At 44.9% G+C, this 13,342-nt stretch overlaps 1 protein-coding gene across 1 annotated transcript in view; it reads left to right on the top strand.

The window, feature by feature from the left end:
• The first annotated feature begins 1,271 nt into the window (after positions 1-1,271).
• Positions 1,272-13,342, top strand: part of LRRC9 (leucine rich repeat containing 9) — an 88,218-nt gene continuing 76,147 nt past the window's right edge. Inside the window, exon 1 of the mRNA XM_075282719.1 lies at positions 1,272-1,392. The gene's annotated coding sequence lies outside the window, so the exon portion shown is untranslated. The remainder of the gene's footprint in view (positions 1,393-13,342) is intronic.

Genomic DNA, 13,342 nt, shown 5'->3' with positions numbered 1-13,342 from the left:
ATGTACACAGTACAGTACAACGCGTTTCGGGTTATAGAAAAAAACCTTTTTCAAACCTCTGTTGACATAACTTGACCATAAAAGACCCCCCAGAGTATAATGATAATGTTTGTGGGGTTTGCGGGCCCGCGGCCTCACTTACCAATCCTGGCTCCTGCCGCCTCCGCAGAAGCGCCAGTGGCTGTGAGCAGGATTGGTAAGTAAATAAGGCCCACTACCTGGCGGAGTTACTCCAGCAGGTAACAGACTATTAAAAAAAAATATATATATATATATATATATATATATATATATATATATATATATATATCACAGGGCCCCCTAATGTCCCAGACCCTGTGGCAGGGACCACTGCTGCTACCACGGTTGTTACGCCACTGGTCCCATGTACAACTCCCTCTTCCTTCAGACCCTCCAACATGCAGTCTTATAGTCTTAACATGCATCCCTCCTCTCCCCACTCCACCATGTACTACCCTCACTCCTCTCCACATAACAGTACCTCACCACACAGTAGTGTATAGAGCTGTATTAATGAGACCCCGCCATCACACCTACTAGGAGCTATGGCAGTATTGAGGACTCCGGTTCACTTGAAAGGAGAGCTGCCCTGAGGCACCAGGCGAGCAGTCTAGGGCACCTTTGAGGATGGAGTTCTGGGCAATTTCTCAGTTTGCCCCCACTACCGCCCGGATTGGAGGCATTGTGAGCACGTACAGTATTTGATTGAAAATAACTTTTATTCACAATCAGTCGTCAAACAAAGTATTACAAAGTACTACAACGCAGCGCATATGATGCACCACAACAATACTTGCATAATAAATAAATACAATCCCATACATCATGGAGCAGGGCTAGGCAGAGCTCCAGGAAGAAATCTCCCTCGGTGCTCCCCCTCGCCCCATCCCATCCCAGTATTTCCTGGCCCCACAGCATGCATGCAATTAACAACTCAGCTATCTGACATGTGGAGGGAGAGTACACAGGCCTGAAGCTTTATTGAAGAACACACAAACATGAGGGAGGCAAACAATTCCTATTCTAACTAAACACAGTATTTGCAGACATCCGAACACTTCCTCACTAGTCGGTGCTATAGTACTCTGACTGGAATGTGGCCAGTCCCCTTTATACAGTGAGCTGTGCTGTGATTGGCCCTTCAGAGAAACAAATGAGAAATTGCAGCGCTCAATTGGCTGTTCTGCAGCGCGAGCTGTGTTGCCATGGCAACGGTGTCCTGGGTAACGAATACAACCTGGCTAGACAGTGATACTAGGCCCTTGTCCACTAAACCATGGTACGAGGAGATAACGGAGAATTCCCGGGAGCTGGAGCTGACATGGACGTGTAGGAGAAGCATACGGAGCTGCGCAGGACAGAGCTGGACAGGTAGACGACACGTGACTTGTGGAACTACATATCCCAGCATTCTCCTACAACTAGTATGCTGCATAGCAGACTAATAGATGCCTTGCTAGTTTTTCTGCTGCTTGTATACTATAGAAATGAGTAAGGAATGCTGAGAGTAGTATAACTATAGCTTGTGTGGTAATGGTATTGCTAAACACATCTTTCATGTTTCTCTGGTAATGTAGGGTATGTTCACACTGAGTTTTTTTTGCAGGCAGATTTTGAAGCAGAATCCACCTCAAAATCCACCTGCAAAAATGGCTCCCATTTTTCAATGGGAGCCGCTCCATTTTTTCCGCTAGCTAGTAGCGGAAAAAAGAAGCGACATGTAACACCCCTTCAGACCTCACTCTATAGGAAGGGTGTGTGTGTCTTTAAATTTGCTATGGCGCAGTGCCTCCACCCGAATCTTTCTCGGAGCTCTGTAGGAAGGCAGGAGGGTTGTCCTCTTCTGCCAGGGGTTGACTCGGGAAACCCCTGCCTAAGCTCAGTACACACTCACAGAGTAGGGGTAAAACAACTGGGGAGTATTTATTGGGATAGAATTAAATAGGAGTGTGCTCAGGAGAGCAAATTGCAAAAGTAGAAAGGTAAGATAGCATATAACATAACACATAAACAATCCAGCAGTTGCTCCTTTGTAACCATAACCATGAGCTATAAATGCATGACAGGCCTGGCAGATATAATAGTATAAATGGATCTCCTAATGCTCTAAACTCTGGGGAACACAGGGTTAATGTACAATGACTCACACATAGTACATAATTCTCTCACACAGATACGTTGGCACACACACGCCACATAACTAGCTGCATGTACCAAATCTCCCCGTAATAAAGCTGTAGCAACATAAATAACTCAGTCCATCAGTTGGGGCCCTGTTGCCGCTGGTGTTGGCGCGCTTGCTGGTACCGTTGGTGCACTTAGGATTACTGTCCTCAGAAATAGTTCCCACAACAACTCTATTACACAGTTCAGCAGTGGTTACTCACAACTCCCAGACACATAGGTGCATTCACTTCCAGAATTCTGCTTGGCTCTGCAGCAATCAAGTGGAGTGGGGCAGGGTCCGCCTGTGTGATGAGACAAGGGGTCTCTCCGGAGCCAAGTTGTAGAGCTGTCTAGCTGCCAGGTGACCTCCTCTCCTGGTCTTAGCTGCTGTGCTGGCAAGACTGTCCTTGGAGCTCTACCCTGTGTCTGCAGGTGCTGGACTCTCTGCTCTCCCAACCATGCGGTCCCCACATCTCCTTCCTGTTTTCCCTTGACCCACAATCCCCTTCTCCCCCAATCCTCTGCAGCTTTTCCCCTAGGTGGCAGGGGCACAGAGAAGCAGGTGGGGCTGGGATAGGTAATCCTGGGTGTCTGTACAGTGTTGTCTAGTCCTGTTATTTTACCCCTAGAAGGGGCTACAGACATGACCTAACTTGCCACGGATTCCGTGGCTGAGTCAGCCGTGGCGTTTGCGGCTCGAGACATTTGGGCCTAATCAGGAGCAGGATGCCGCGACGGAATGCTGATACTGTATCAGCATCCCGTTGCAGCTAGCCGTGCGGAAAGTTCACAAGGTGGAAAAGGTGTGCGCCACCTTTTCCTCTTTGTGAACATACCCTAAGGTGTTTGGTTCTACGGGGACATTCACACACAGCAGAAATTAATATGGCTGAAAGTCAGTTCTGTACATCTGGATGGGATTGATTTGGCAGAAAGCACCTAGATTTCTGCAGGCCCTATTAAGATCAATAGGACAGTTGCAGAAAGTACAGGAACAGATCTGCTGCCGGTGAATGGACACTTAAAAGTAGCTACAAGCCAATTGGTTTCCAGTATTGTACAGGTGAGATTTGTAGTGAGACTCTAATGGTAAGTTCACATGGAGTTTTTTTTGCGGATACGGCCTCAAAATCCTGACCAAAAAGATGGCTCCCATTGAAATCAATGGGAGTCGGTCAGTTCTTTTTTTCCGGGAGCCGTTTTGTTCCGGCTTCCGGAAAAGAAGCGGGATGCTCATACTTTCAGGTGGATTTGCCTCACGACATCCGCCTGAAGACACTCCTTCCCGACTAGGCCCATTCATTTGGGCCTAATCCAGAGCGGAGTGCGCGACTGGATGCTGGTGCAGTTGCACCGGCATCCAGTCGCAGCTACCTGTATTTTGGACCGGAACCTGAGGTGGCCTCCCCTTGTGAACTTACCCAAAGGCTAATGCCCCATGTAGTGGCTGCAACAAAAAAGATATCCAGGAAAAACTGAGGCGGCAACACATCACAGGTTTTCTCGCGGTCCCGTTGCAGCCTTTCTACTTCCATTATACCTATAGGGTATTACTGTAATAGTGGTCCCACAGGCAATAATTTTCCTCTACAAGAGTAATGTGATTAACTGTGGGGGGGAGGAAGGGGGGCACTATTACACTAAGTACAAAAGTAATGCTAAAATGCGTCTCTAACACTGTGGGGGGCTTGCGGCGGTGCCAAGAAAAATGTGCCAGTTGCGGCTCAGGTATAGATAGTGGTACAGCTTGTCACTGACTGAATCCGACCTGCTCGCTGCCTTCCCCTTAGGGACTCATGTGGCCCGTGCCGAGTGACTGAAAGGGCTTTTCCACCTTGGTATATTGGTTCATACACGGAATCCACCTTAAAATCCGGATAAAAATAACACCTCCCAACTCTCCCATTCAATTCAATAGGAGACAGTAGCAGATTTTTTCTAGCTGATTTTTCAGTTAAAGTAAAAAAGGAGTGTCATGATCTATCTTCAGGTGGATTCCTTTTGCAACATTTTTTGTAGTTTAAAAAAAAAAAAAACTGCAATACTCACTATGACACTATTAAAAATATGGTGGACGAACCCTGCATGACATGCCAGCATGGGGAAACAGCTGATCCTATGGATACGACATCAGTTTTAAAAATTGGGATAAGCCCTTTAATCCCTTCCCGTCATCTGCCGTAATAGTAGGGTGTCCGCCATAGCAGTCTGGTCTCTGCTATATTCTACAGTGGAGACCCGTAACTAATGCCCACAATCAGAGTTCATTTGCAGCTTCCAAGTACATTGTACAGAATAGTAAATGGTAGCATCATGAAGAACAATTTGTCCAGCAAACATTAAGCCCTCATATGGCTCTGAGAACGGAACAATAACAAAGCTAGGGGATTTGGAAGGCGGGAAGTCAAAAACGAAAATGTCACCAGCGGGAAGGGGTTAATATGACTGGTGGAAATTTAATACTGGGACTGGCCTCCAGACAGTAATACCACTATAGTAGTGACTTACAACTTGTAGTGACTTACAACTCTGGTGGCAACCCTTATTGGACCTTAACTAATTTAATATTTGCCATCTATCCATTTACTGGATTGTTGTCAAGATATATCCCTTTAAAGAGGACCTTTCATGTCCTCCTGCACATGCGGATTTATATACTGCTAGAGAGCTGACAGTGCGCTGAATTCAGCACACTGTCGGCTTTCCCATTCTGTGCCCCGGGGCTGGAGATATTGGTGCCATTAGTTTCGGCACCGATCTATGCCCACCATCAGTAGGGCGTTCCTGACAATGTAGATGGGCTATGAGGAATGCCCCCCACCACCCTGATGTACTGTCAGGATGGGTGTGCTAGCCAAGCTAGACTGTCAGGAACACCCTTCTTGACGGTGGACAGAGATTGGTGCCGAAACTAACAGCACCAATACCTCCAGCCCGGGGGCCCATAATGAGAAAGTCGGCATGTGTAGGAGGACCTGAAAAGTCCTCTTCAAAAGGATCCTATCATTAAAACTCCATTTTTTACTCACTATCACGTCGGAATAGCCTTAAGAAAGGCTATTCTTCTCCTACCTTTAGATGTCTTCTCCGCGCCACCGTTCGGTATAAATCCCGGTTTTCATTGGTATGCAAATGAGTTCTCTCGCAGCACTGGGAGCAGGCCTCAGCGCTCAAACAGCATTGGGGGCGTCCCCAATGCTGCGAGAGAGCTCTCCAGCGCCACCTCCATCTTCTTAAGGAACATCTATTTCACACGTCTTCCTCCGGCGCTGGCTTCAAACTTCTAGGTCTCGGGCCTAGGGCAAAGCTTACTGCGCATGCCCGCCGGCCACAAGAAAATGGCCACTTTCACAGTATTGTAAGCGGCCCTTTTCTTATGGCCGGCAGGCATGCGCAGTCGGCTTTGCCCTAAGCCAGAGGCCTAGAAGTTTGAAGCCAACCCCCGGAAGAAGACCCGTTCATGAAGAAGATGGAGGCGGCGCATTGGGAGTCGCCCCCAGTGCTATGAGAGAGCTCATTTGCATACCGACAAAAACCGGGATTTATACCGAACGGCGGTGCAGAGAAGACATCTAAGTAAGCAAGTTTATTCTTCTGGTTCCATGTATCCCTAACTACAGTTTTAAATGTGAGGTTCTTAGCGCACAGTTTGAAAAATTGTGCGAGCCCATCTGCCACGTCACGGCGACCTCATTCAGATGGGTCCCTACACTAAGACTTTTATAAGAAATGCTGTACTCCCCTTATAGACAAGATACCAGTTATATACTATTACTGTAACAGTGAGTATATAAGAGGGTTATCTCCTGCCCTATATATATGAAGTGTTAGTGTAGGGACCCATCGTAATAAAGCCACCAAGTGGTTGATGGGCACACACATGTCATGGATTATTGTGCTTTATCTCTAAAATCAGAATTTTGTGTGTAAATGTATTACATACGTTGTCGAAACGCAATCTCTTTTCGCCATTGTACCTTGTGTGTTCGCAAGGTTCCTAGCCATGGTCATGGCATTCCCTACCTGGACGACATTCTGGTGAAAACTCCTTCTCAATTTCAGTTCCTGTACAGCCTCTAGATCCCTAGGACACCCTCACTCACTTCAGTTGAGTGATCAAAAATCGTGTCTTTCATCCAGGCGGATCTGCTTTCTAGTCCTAGAGTATGATAGAGTTTTGCCAGGATCCTTCTCTCCAAGGAGAAACATATGTCCTTCCAGGCTCAGGTATGTTTTCTGCTCCTGAACTCACCCATCCCTATCCGCTCCTGCATGCATGTTCTGGGTTGCTTGGTTTCCTCTCTGGGGATTTTCCTTACTTCTAGTTTCACACCTGCCCAATCCGACAGGTGATCTTGGCTTAGTTCCCCATTGGCGCTGGATTACCCCATTCTTCTCACTCTGTTTCAACGGTCACTTTCCACGTCATCCACCGAATTTGTTCCTTCCTTCTGATTCACTGACAGTCATCAGATGATCAGACAATCCGACAGCCGGAACTTACCTGAACCACTAGGGCTTAACCCAAAATTGACCCTAATGGCCCAAACAACCAGATGCCTGGAATGAGCAGAAAATCCCATCCTGGCACTGTAGGCAATCCACATTCCAGCTATGGATAACGGAATTGTGGACTTCCTCAGCTGGCAATGTTTGGACCCGGGCAAGTGATTTCTTCAGCAAGACTTCTTTGATGACATCTCACATATGTTCCTCCAGGCTCAGGTCTGTTTTCTGCTCCTGAACTCACCCATCCCTGTCCGCTCCTGCATGCATGTTCTGGGTTCCTTGGTTTCCTCCCTGGGGATTTTCCTTACTTCTAGTTTCACACCTGCCCAATCCAACAGGCGATCCTAGCTTAGTTCCCCAGTGGCGCTGGATTGCCCCATTCTTCTCGCTGTTTCAACAGTCACTTCCCACGTCATCCACTGGATTTGTTCTTTCTTCTGATTCACTGGCAGTCATCGGATGATCGGACAATCCGACACCTGTAACTTACCTGAACCACTAGGGCTTAACCCAAAATTGACATTAATGGCCCAAACAACCAGATGCCTGGAATGAGTAGAAAATCCCATCCTGGCGCTGTTGGCAATCCACATTCCAGCTATGGATAACGGAATTGTGCACTTCCACAGCTGGCAATGTTTGGACCCAGGCAAGTGATTTCTTCAGCAAGACTTCATTGATGACATTTCTACCCATAGCCTACAAGTTCCCTCTTCACCTTCGTGTCTCAGATCAGGCCATGCCATGGATGCTTTGGACCTAGTTCCATACTCTATGTCTCTCTTCCCTGCTCCCTCCCAGGATCAATCACATTCCAGCGATTCTCATCACTCCTAGATTGGTCTCGGGTACACCAATGTGGTCACATTCTTGGCCGACATTCGATGGCATAGCCTTTATCTGAGCTAGTCTTTTTTCTCAGGGACCTGTTTTCCACCTACATTTAGAGCCACTACATTTAATGCCATGGCTTTTGAATGTTAAAGATCAGATATGTGCCCTGACTCTTCTGTTTCAGGGGCCCGCAGCTTCCAGCTTAGCCATTAAAACCTATATACAAGGAGGTGCCCACATAGCGCCTCCTTATAACCAGCTGTCCTTCCTTGGGATCTCTATCCAGTGTTAGAGCATAAGCAGTCTCCACACTTTGAGCCACTCAAGGACGTTTCCCTAGAAGGTGGCTTTTCCTAGTCATTCCTTACCTAATCCATCACTAGTATAAGGATCTTCTTCTTAGCAATTGAATGGGCCTGAATTCGGAAAGGCATAAGCCAATTCGTCTTTTCAGTTGTACCCGTTTTACACATATTTGGGAAAGGGTTGGAAAATAAAGTAATTTGATTTCTACAATAGATAGAGTGCTGGCGATCTTCTTAGCGGTATAGCAGGCTTAAGAAGCTGAAGCTTTTTTGCTTCCTGTCGCTTTTAATATTTCTCAACATAATTAGCAAGGCTTATAGACAAGCAAACATATAGATCCATATTGCACACACACCTTTACATAAATTGTATACAGGGGTCTATTACTTAACTATACAATAGAAACATACTGTACATAACTATGATATAAATGTATAGTACACACAACTTTCATGTACATATAGATGCATATTATACATGTATATACGTACATGCTGTGTATAGAGATAAACATTGTATCATTTCCACTTCTTTAAGACATGTATAAATAAATAAACACACAAACATACAGATATATATGTCTGTACATATCCGTACCATATACTTGCCATACACATACTGTATATACAAATGTTTCTTACTGGAGCTCTTTCCCACCGTGTGAACTCTCCGCGTAGCTAGCTGCGACAGGATAACAATGCAGTGCACCAGCATCCTATCGTGGCATCCCGCTCCTGATTAGGCCTGAATGAATGGGCCTAATTAGGAGGGAGTCTCGAGCCGCGGAATCCATGGGAAGAAGGGGCATGTCGCTTCTTTTTCCCGCTTGCTGAAAAAAATTGCTAGCAGGAAAAAGAAGCAGCTCCCATTAAAATGAATTCCGCGTCAAAATCCACCTGCAAAAACCTCTGTGTGAACTAGCCCTTAGTGAAGTAGGAGAACCTGATAGAGTGGTGATAGAAGTATAAGCACTTCCTATATATTTCCCGTTTTTGTTGACGTCCCTCTTGGCTTTGGTTAAAAACAATGCAGCAAAATCTGCCACAAACAAAAAGCAGCTTTTGCGCAATATTTGACTTCAGCCTTGGTTGACAAAAAGAGTCACTGCCACCCATTTCCACTGCAAGCTGCACCTTCCTATACAAGTAAGTAAGCGAGCATGTTGTCCATGTACTGCCATGCTTTTGGCATCTGTCCACCTAATAGGGGACTATAGACATGTGTGTACCAAAAGCATTTCCTATCACATGTACTAAATGAGGACTTTGGTTTCTAAGGGTATGTTCACACAGAGTTTGTTGCAGGCTGATTTTGAGGTGGAATCTGTTAGTAGCAGTTTTTTTTCCCTCTAGCTGATTTTTTCAGCTTGATTTTCAAAACTGCACCAGTTTTGGAAATCGCGGTGTGTCCACAGTGAGATTTTAACTGCAAAGAGGGCAAGGGATTTGCTACAATCCCATCCGGTCTACTCTGACTGTAAAACGCCACATTACGCCATATGAGGCCCAGGCCTGAAAATCCCTGGGAGGCGTAAAAAAACGCATCTAAACCACAGACAAAAAAAGAATCATCTAAAAAAAATGCATTAAACGTTTCCTAATTCCTGAAGCAGATTTTTTCAGCCTGCAAAAAAACTGTGTGTGAACATATCCTAATGGATCAGAATAGAAGGCAGAACAGGCACTATTTGTAATAGTAGAAATATAAAATCAGAAGGATCTCGCTTTTATAAGTATGCGGAGTAGCAGAGCTGACTGCGCTGTTCTGCCTGCCCAGAGATAGCTGCTGACAACTGATATTAGTGGACACAGGAAGAAATCTTATTAAACATGGCAAGGTGGGAAAGTTTATTTGTCATATAAATGATGGAGCAGAATAATGTACTTGTGTGAACGGAGACCAATGCTGGGCAATTACTAACAGTCTCCACCACCAGCCATTATTTGTAACATGTTATGTCTATTGATTGGTCGTGTCTTAAGATCCTGAGTAATATCATTAGATTTCTTACCAAAGTTGTCACCATAAAGTTGTCCCCTCTGCAGAGCCAGTCACACAGACGTCCAGCTCCTGTTCACACTGAGCGCTAACTGACAGCAGACAACTGATTTTTTTTTTCAAATACCTATCCAGCAATCCTATTGGTTGTAGGTGGATGCAGTAACCATGGTGACCTACGCAGCTGAGGAATTAACCCCTTAAGTACCAATACTGTTTTAGCATACACATTGCTGTATGAGGCTTGTGTATTACATGATGAAGTACATACTACTTATGCTTGGTTCACACATCAGTATGCCATCCGTCCGATTGAATTCAGTTTGAGACTTAAAATGGACTGATGCACATACTGATTGCATACTGACACCTTGTTATGCTGATGGCAAACGCTGTCGTCCCCTAGAGGACAGAAAAGGGGATTAAAAGTAGCAATTGTAAACAGAGTAGAGATGAGGACATATACAAAAAGACTGAGGTGGCACTGCTTAATGCAGGTTTGAAGTAACAAGGTAGGATGAGGGGAATTATTGAATGATCCTATGGTGGTGCTCTCAGTAAACAACATAGTCCATATAAAATATAAAGAAGAAGTTTTTCTGTCCGCTTGAAAAGTCGGACATCTTTACATGCAGACAGTGAAGGAAGGGCACGGAGTGCAAAAGAACGCACCCGATCGCCATTTAAATGAATGGCAAGTGTCACGGACACAGCTAGTGTCCGCTCCTAATGTCCGTGCCAGATTTTGAACGGACACTAGGAGCGGACACTACCTGTCGGACACAGACGGTAGTGTGAACGCCCCCTTACTGGTTAACTTTTATTAACTCTCTCTAGTGAGTGGGATAGCATTTCTGTCATTGACTTCAATATCTTATTGGTGGGGGTCTGACTGCTGCTACCCCTGCTACCCAGTAGTCTGAAGGAGTTGTCCCTGCCCAGCTTCTACTATGTAAATTAAAAACATTGGAGACAGTGCTTGCCATGACTCATTCAAACACGTATGCAGGAATGCCGAGACTCAGACTTCCCGCTCATCTAATATTGATGACCTATCCTGTAGAGCCATCATTTGCCCATTTAGAACAAAGGAGAGCTGCACCATTTCCCAAAATACTGTATAAGGCTGAGTTCACATCTGCACTTGTTTACCTTTGCAGGATTCCATCCCCTATTCCGCTTGAAAAATACAGGGGGAAAAATCCTGTGAATCTATCACAGTCTATGGCCTAGTTCACACGGGGCAAGGGGGCGTATTTTGGTCCTGATTGTGACACGGGAAGACGTGTCAGAATTGGACCAAAATATGCCTGCTGTGATTGTCATGGCTTCCGACAGTCGCAGCACTCAGTTCCAGATTAGGCCCAAATGAATGGGCCTAGCCTGGAGCGTGCTGCCACGAAGCGGACGCCGTGTCTGAATCAGCCGCAGAATCCGCCTGAAGAAAGGGCAGCTCGCTTCTTTTTTGCATGTTGCCGTTCATGGAAAAAAGTAAGCTAGCAGTCTACATAGACCGCTATTGTGAGGGGGTAGATTATGACGTGGATTCAGTGCCAAAATCCGCCCTCTCTTGCCCTGTGTGAATGGGGCCTAAGGGGTAACTCCTTTTTAAGCAGATTGGGTTTACGTTTTTCAGGTTCCCAAGCAGACTCGAAGAACGGAAACTTGAATGCTAGTGTGAACCTAGTGTAAGCATTGAGAAACCTTTGGCTTAACTCCAGATTTTGCCCTAGTACACGCACATGTGCACAGCTCGTTACAGTCACAGCACAGTAATCAACAGTCTTGTAACGAGCTCTGCACCTGTGTGTTCATCACATGATCATGGACTGTCTATCACATGACCATAAACTGATTTCTATCCACTGCAAGCAAGCTGAATGAACAACAGCAAGCAGAGATCTAGAAATCTGTGAGAGGTTGATACAGACATTGTATTGGAAAATTGTATAAGGCCTGGTTCACATCTGCGTTCGGTACAAAGCGGTGAGCAATGAAAGCACACAGACCCCATAGACTATAGAACTACTTTCCTCTCCGCATGATTTGTGCGGACACCGCACAGTAAACACACGGATTCCATTATAGTCTATGGGGTCCTTGTGCTTTCATTGCTCATTGCTTTTTAATGCATTCGGTATTCTCAAGTCCACTCCCCGAACAGAATACCGAATGCAAATGTGAACTAGACCTAACTTTCATTACACAAACAATAATATTTATTTCCTGAAATTGGACAACCTTTAACTCTTTCACCTTAATTCGTAAACTGTTTATATCGTGTAGGTTGCAAAAATTGAACTAAAGAATTCTCTTTCAATGGTACAAAACTCCTTACCAATTCCTCAAGGCCTTCCCTTTCCTCAGGCTCCATCCATATGTTGGTGATGTGGGGTCCATGTTGCATATTTGGAGAGAATGCCGAGTGCTGTCCTCACTAGGGCGGAAAAACACCCACTTATACACCTCCATGCGTTGGCTGCCCATCACCTGTACCCTGGCGAGGCACTTTTGTCAATGTTTTGGAACCCTCTCTCCATTGACTCATGGATAACTACCTAGAATGGCTTGTGCCAGTAATACACTGGCACACATTATTTGATAAGGGCTTGGCCTTCCCATTATTCCTCAGTTTTCTTTTCTTCCTTATTCTTCTCTGTCTTTCTATTATTCTTCCTCTCTCGGGATTCAACATTTATTTAGAATTTGCTGTTTCTTTACATTATTATTGGCTATTTGGCAAACCCTGTGTACACTTTAATACGAGCCTGGCATCAAACTGAGAACTAGGGGCGATGTTCTTGGCAATGTTAATATTCACATTACGTACTGAAGACATTTTCAATAAAAGCATGTCGAACTATAAAAATATTGGCCTCAGATGAGGCTGGTAAAAAACGAAAAGAAAAAAACATACTGGCCTGACTTGCGTTTTTGCTCAAATAAAATAAAGGAACTTCACCGTCGATTTTAATTAAATAAATCTTGTTCTGTATCTACAGCTCCCACGCAAACTATGTTTTTCCTTGGTGACAAACCATGTCTTGTCTATTTATGTCGTCTTATTTCCTTCCATTTGTCTCCTATTTTTTGTTAATATACATTTGGTAGGTTATCAAGAAGGAAAGGAGGGACAGAAGGGAATATGACTGCAGGATCAGACTGCACAGGGATTGTTTGTTGTCTGTTGCTGTGGAGACAGATAGGTCGTTATTGGCGCTGTAGACCATTTCGGTTAATTACAGTCTACTGGTTCATTTCTTATTTTCGATGTGTTAAGACATCAATAAAAGTTGGTTGTTAAGTGTACATACAGACCCTTTAGCTTTGTTTGTAGTCTTTTCTCATATTGTCATTGTTGTGTTAGAACATTGTTACATAATTCCTGCTGAATTTTAGTTTTTGGCAATTTTGTCCATTTTCTGGTCATTCTGACCAGGGCTGCTCTATTTAAGTCATCCTGATGTTCAGTGAGTCTGCTGAAAGGCTTTGTGTGGTTATTTTTAGT

This window comes from Leptodactylus fuscus, chromosome 7, assembly GCF_031893055.1.
Source record: "Leptodactylus fuscus isolate aLepFus1 chromosome 7, aLepFus1.hap2, whole genome shotgun sequence".
In the NCBI taxonomy this organism is placed as follows: Eukaryota; Metazoa; Chordata; class Amphibia; order Anura; family Leptodactylidae; genus Leptodactylus; species Leptodactylus fuscus.
The sequence above is the reverse complement of the archived record's forward strand: the minus strand, read 5'-3'. Positions and strand labels throughout refer to the sequence as shown.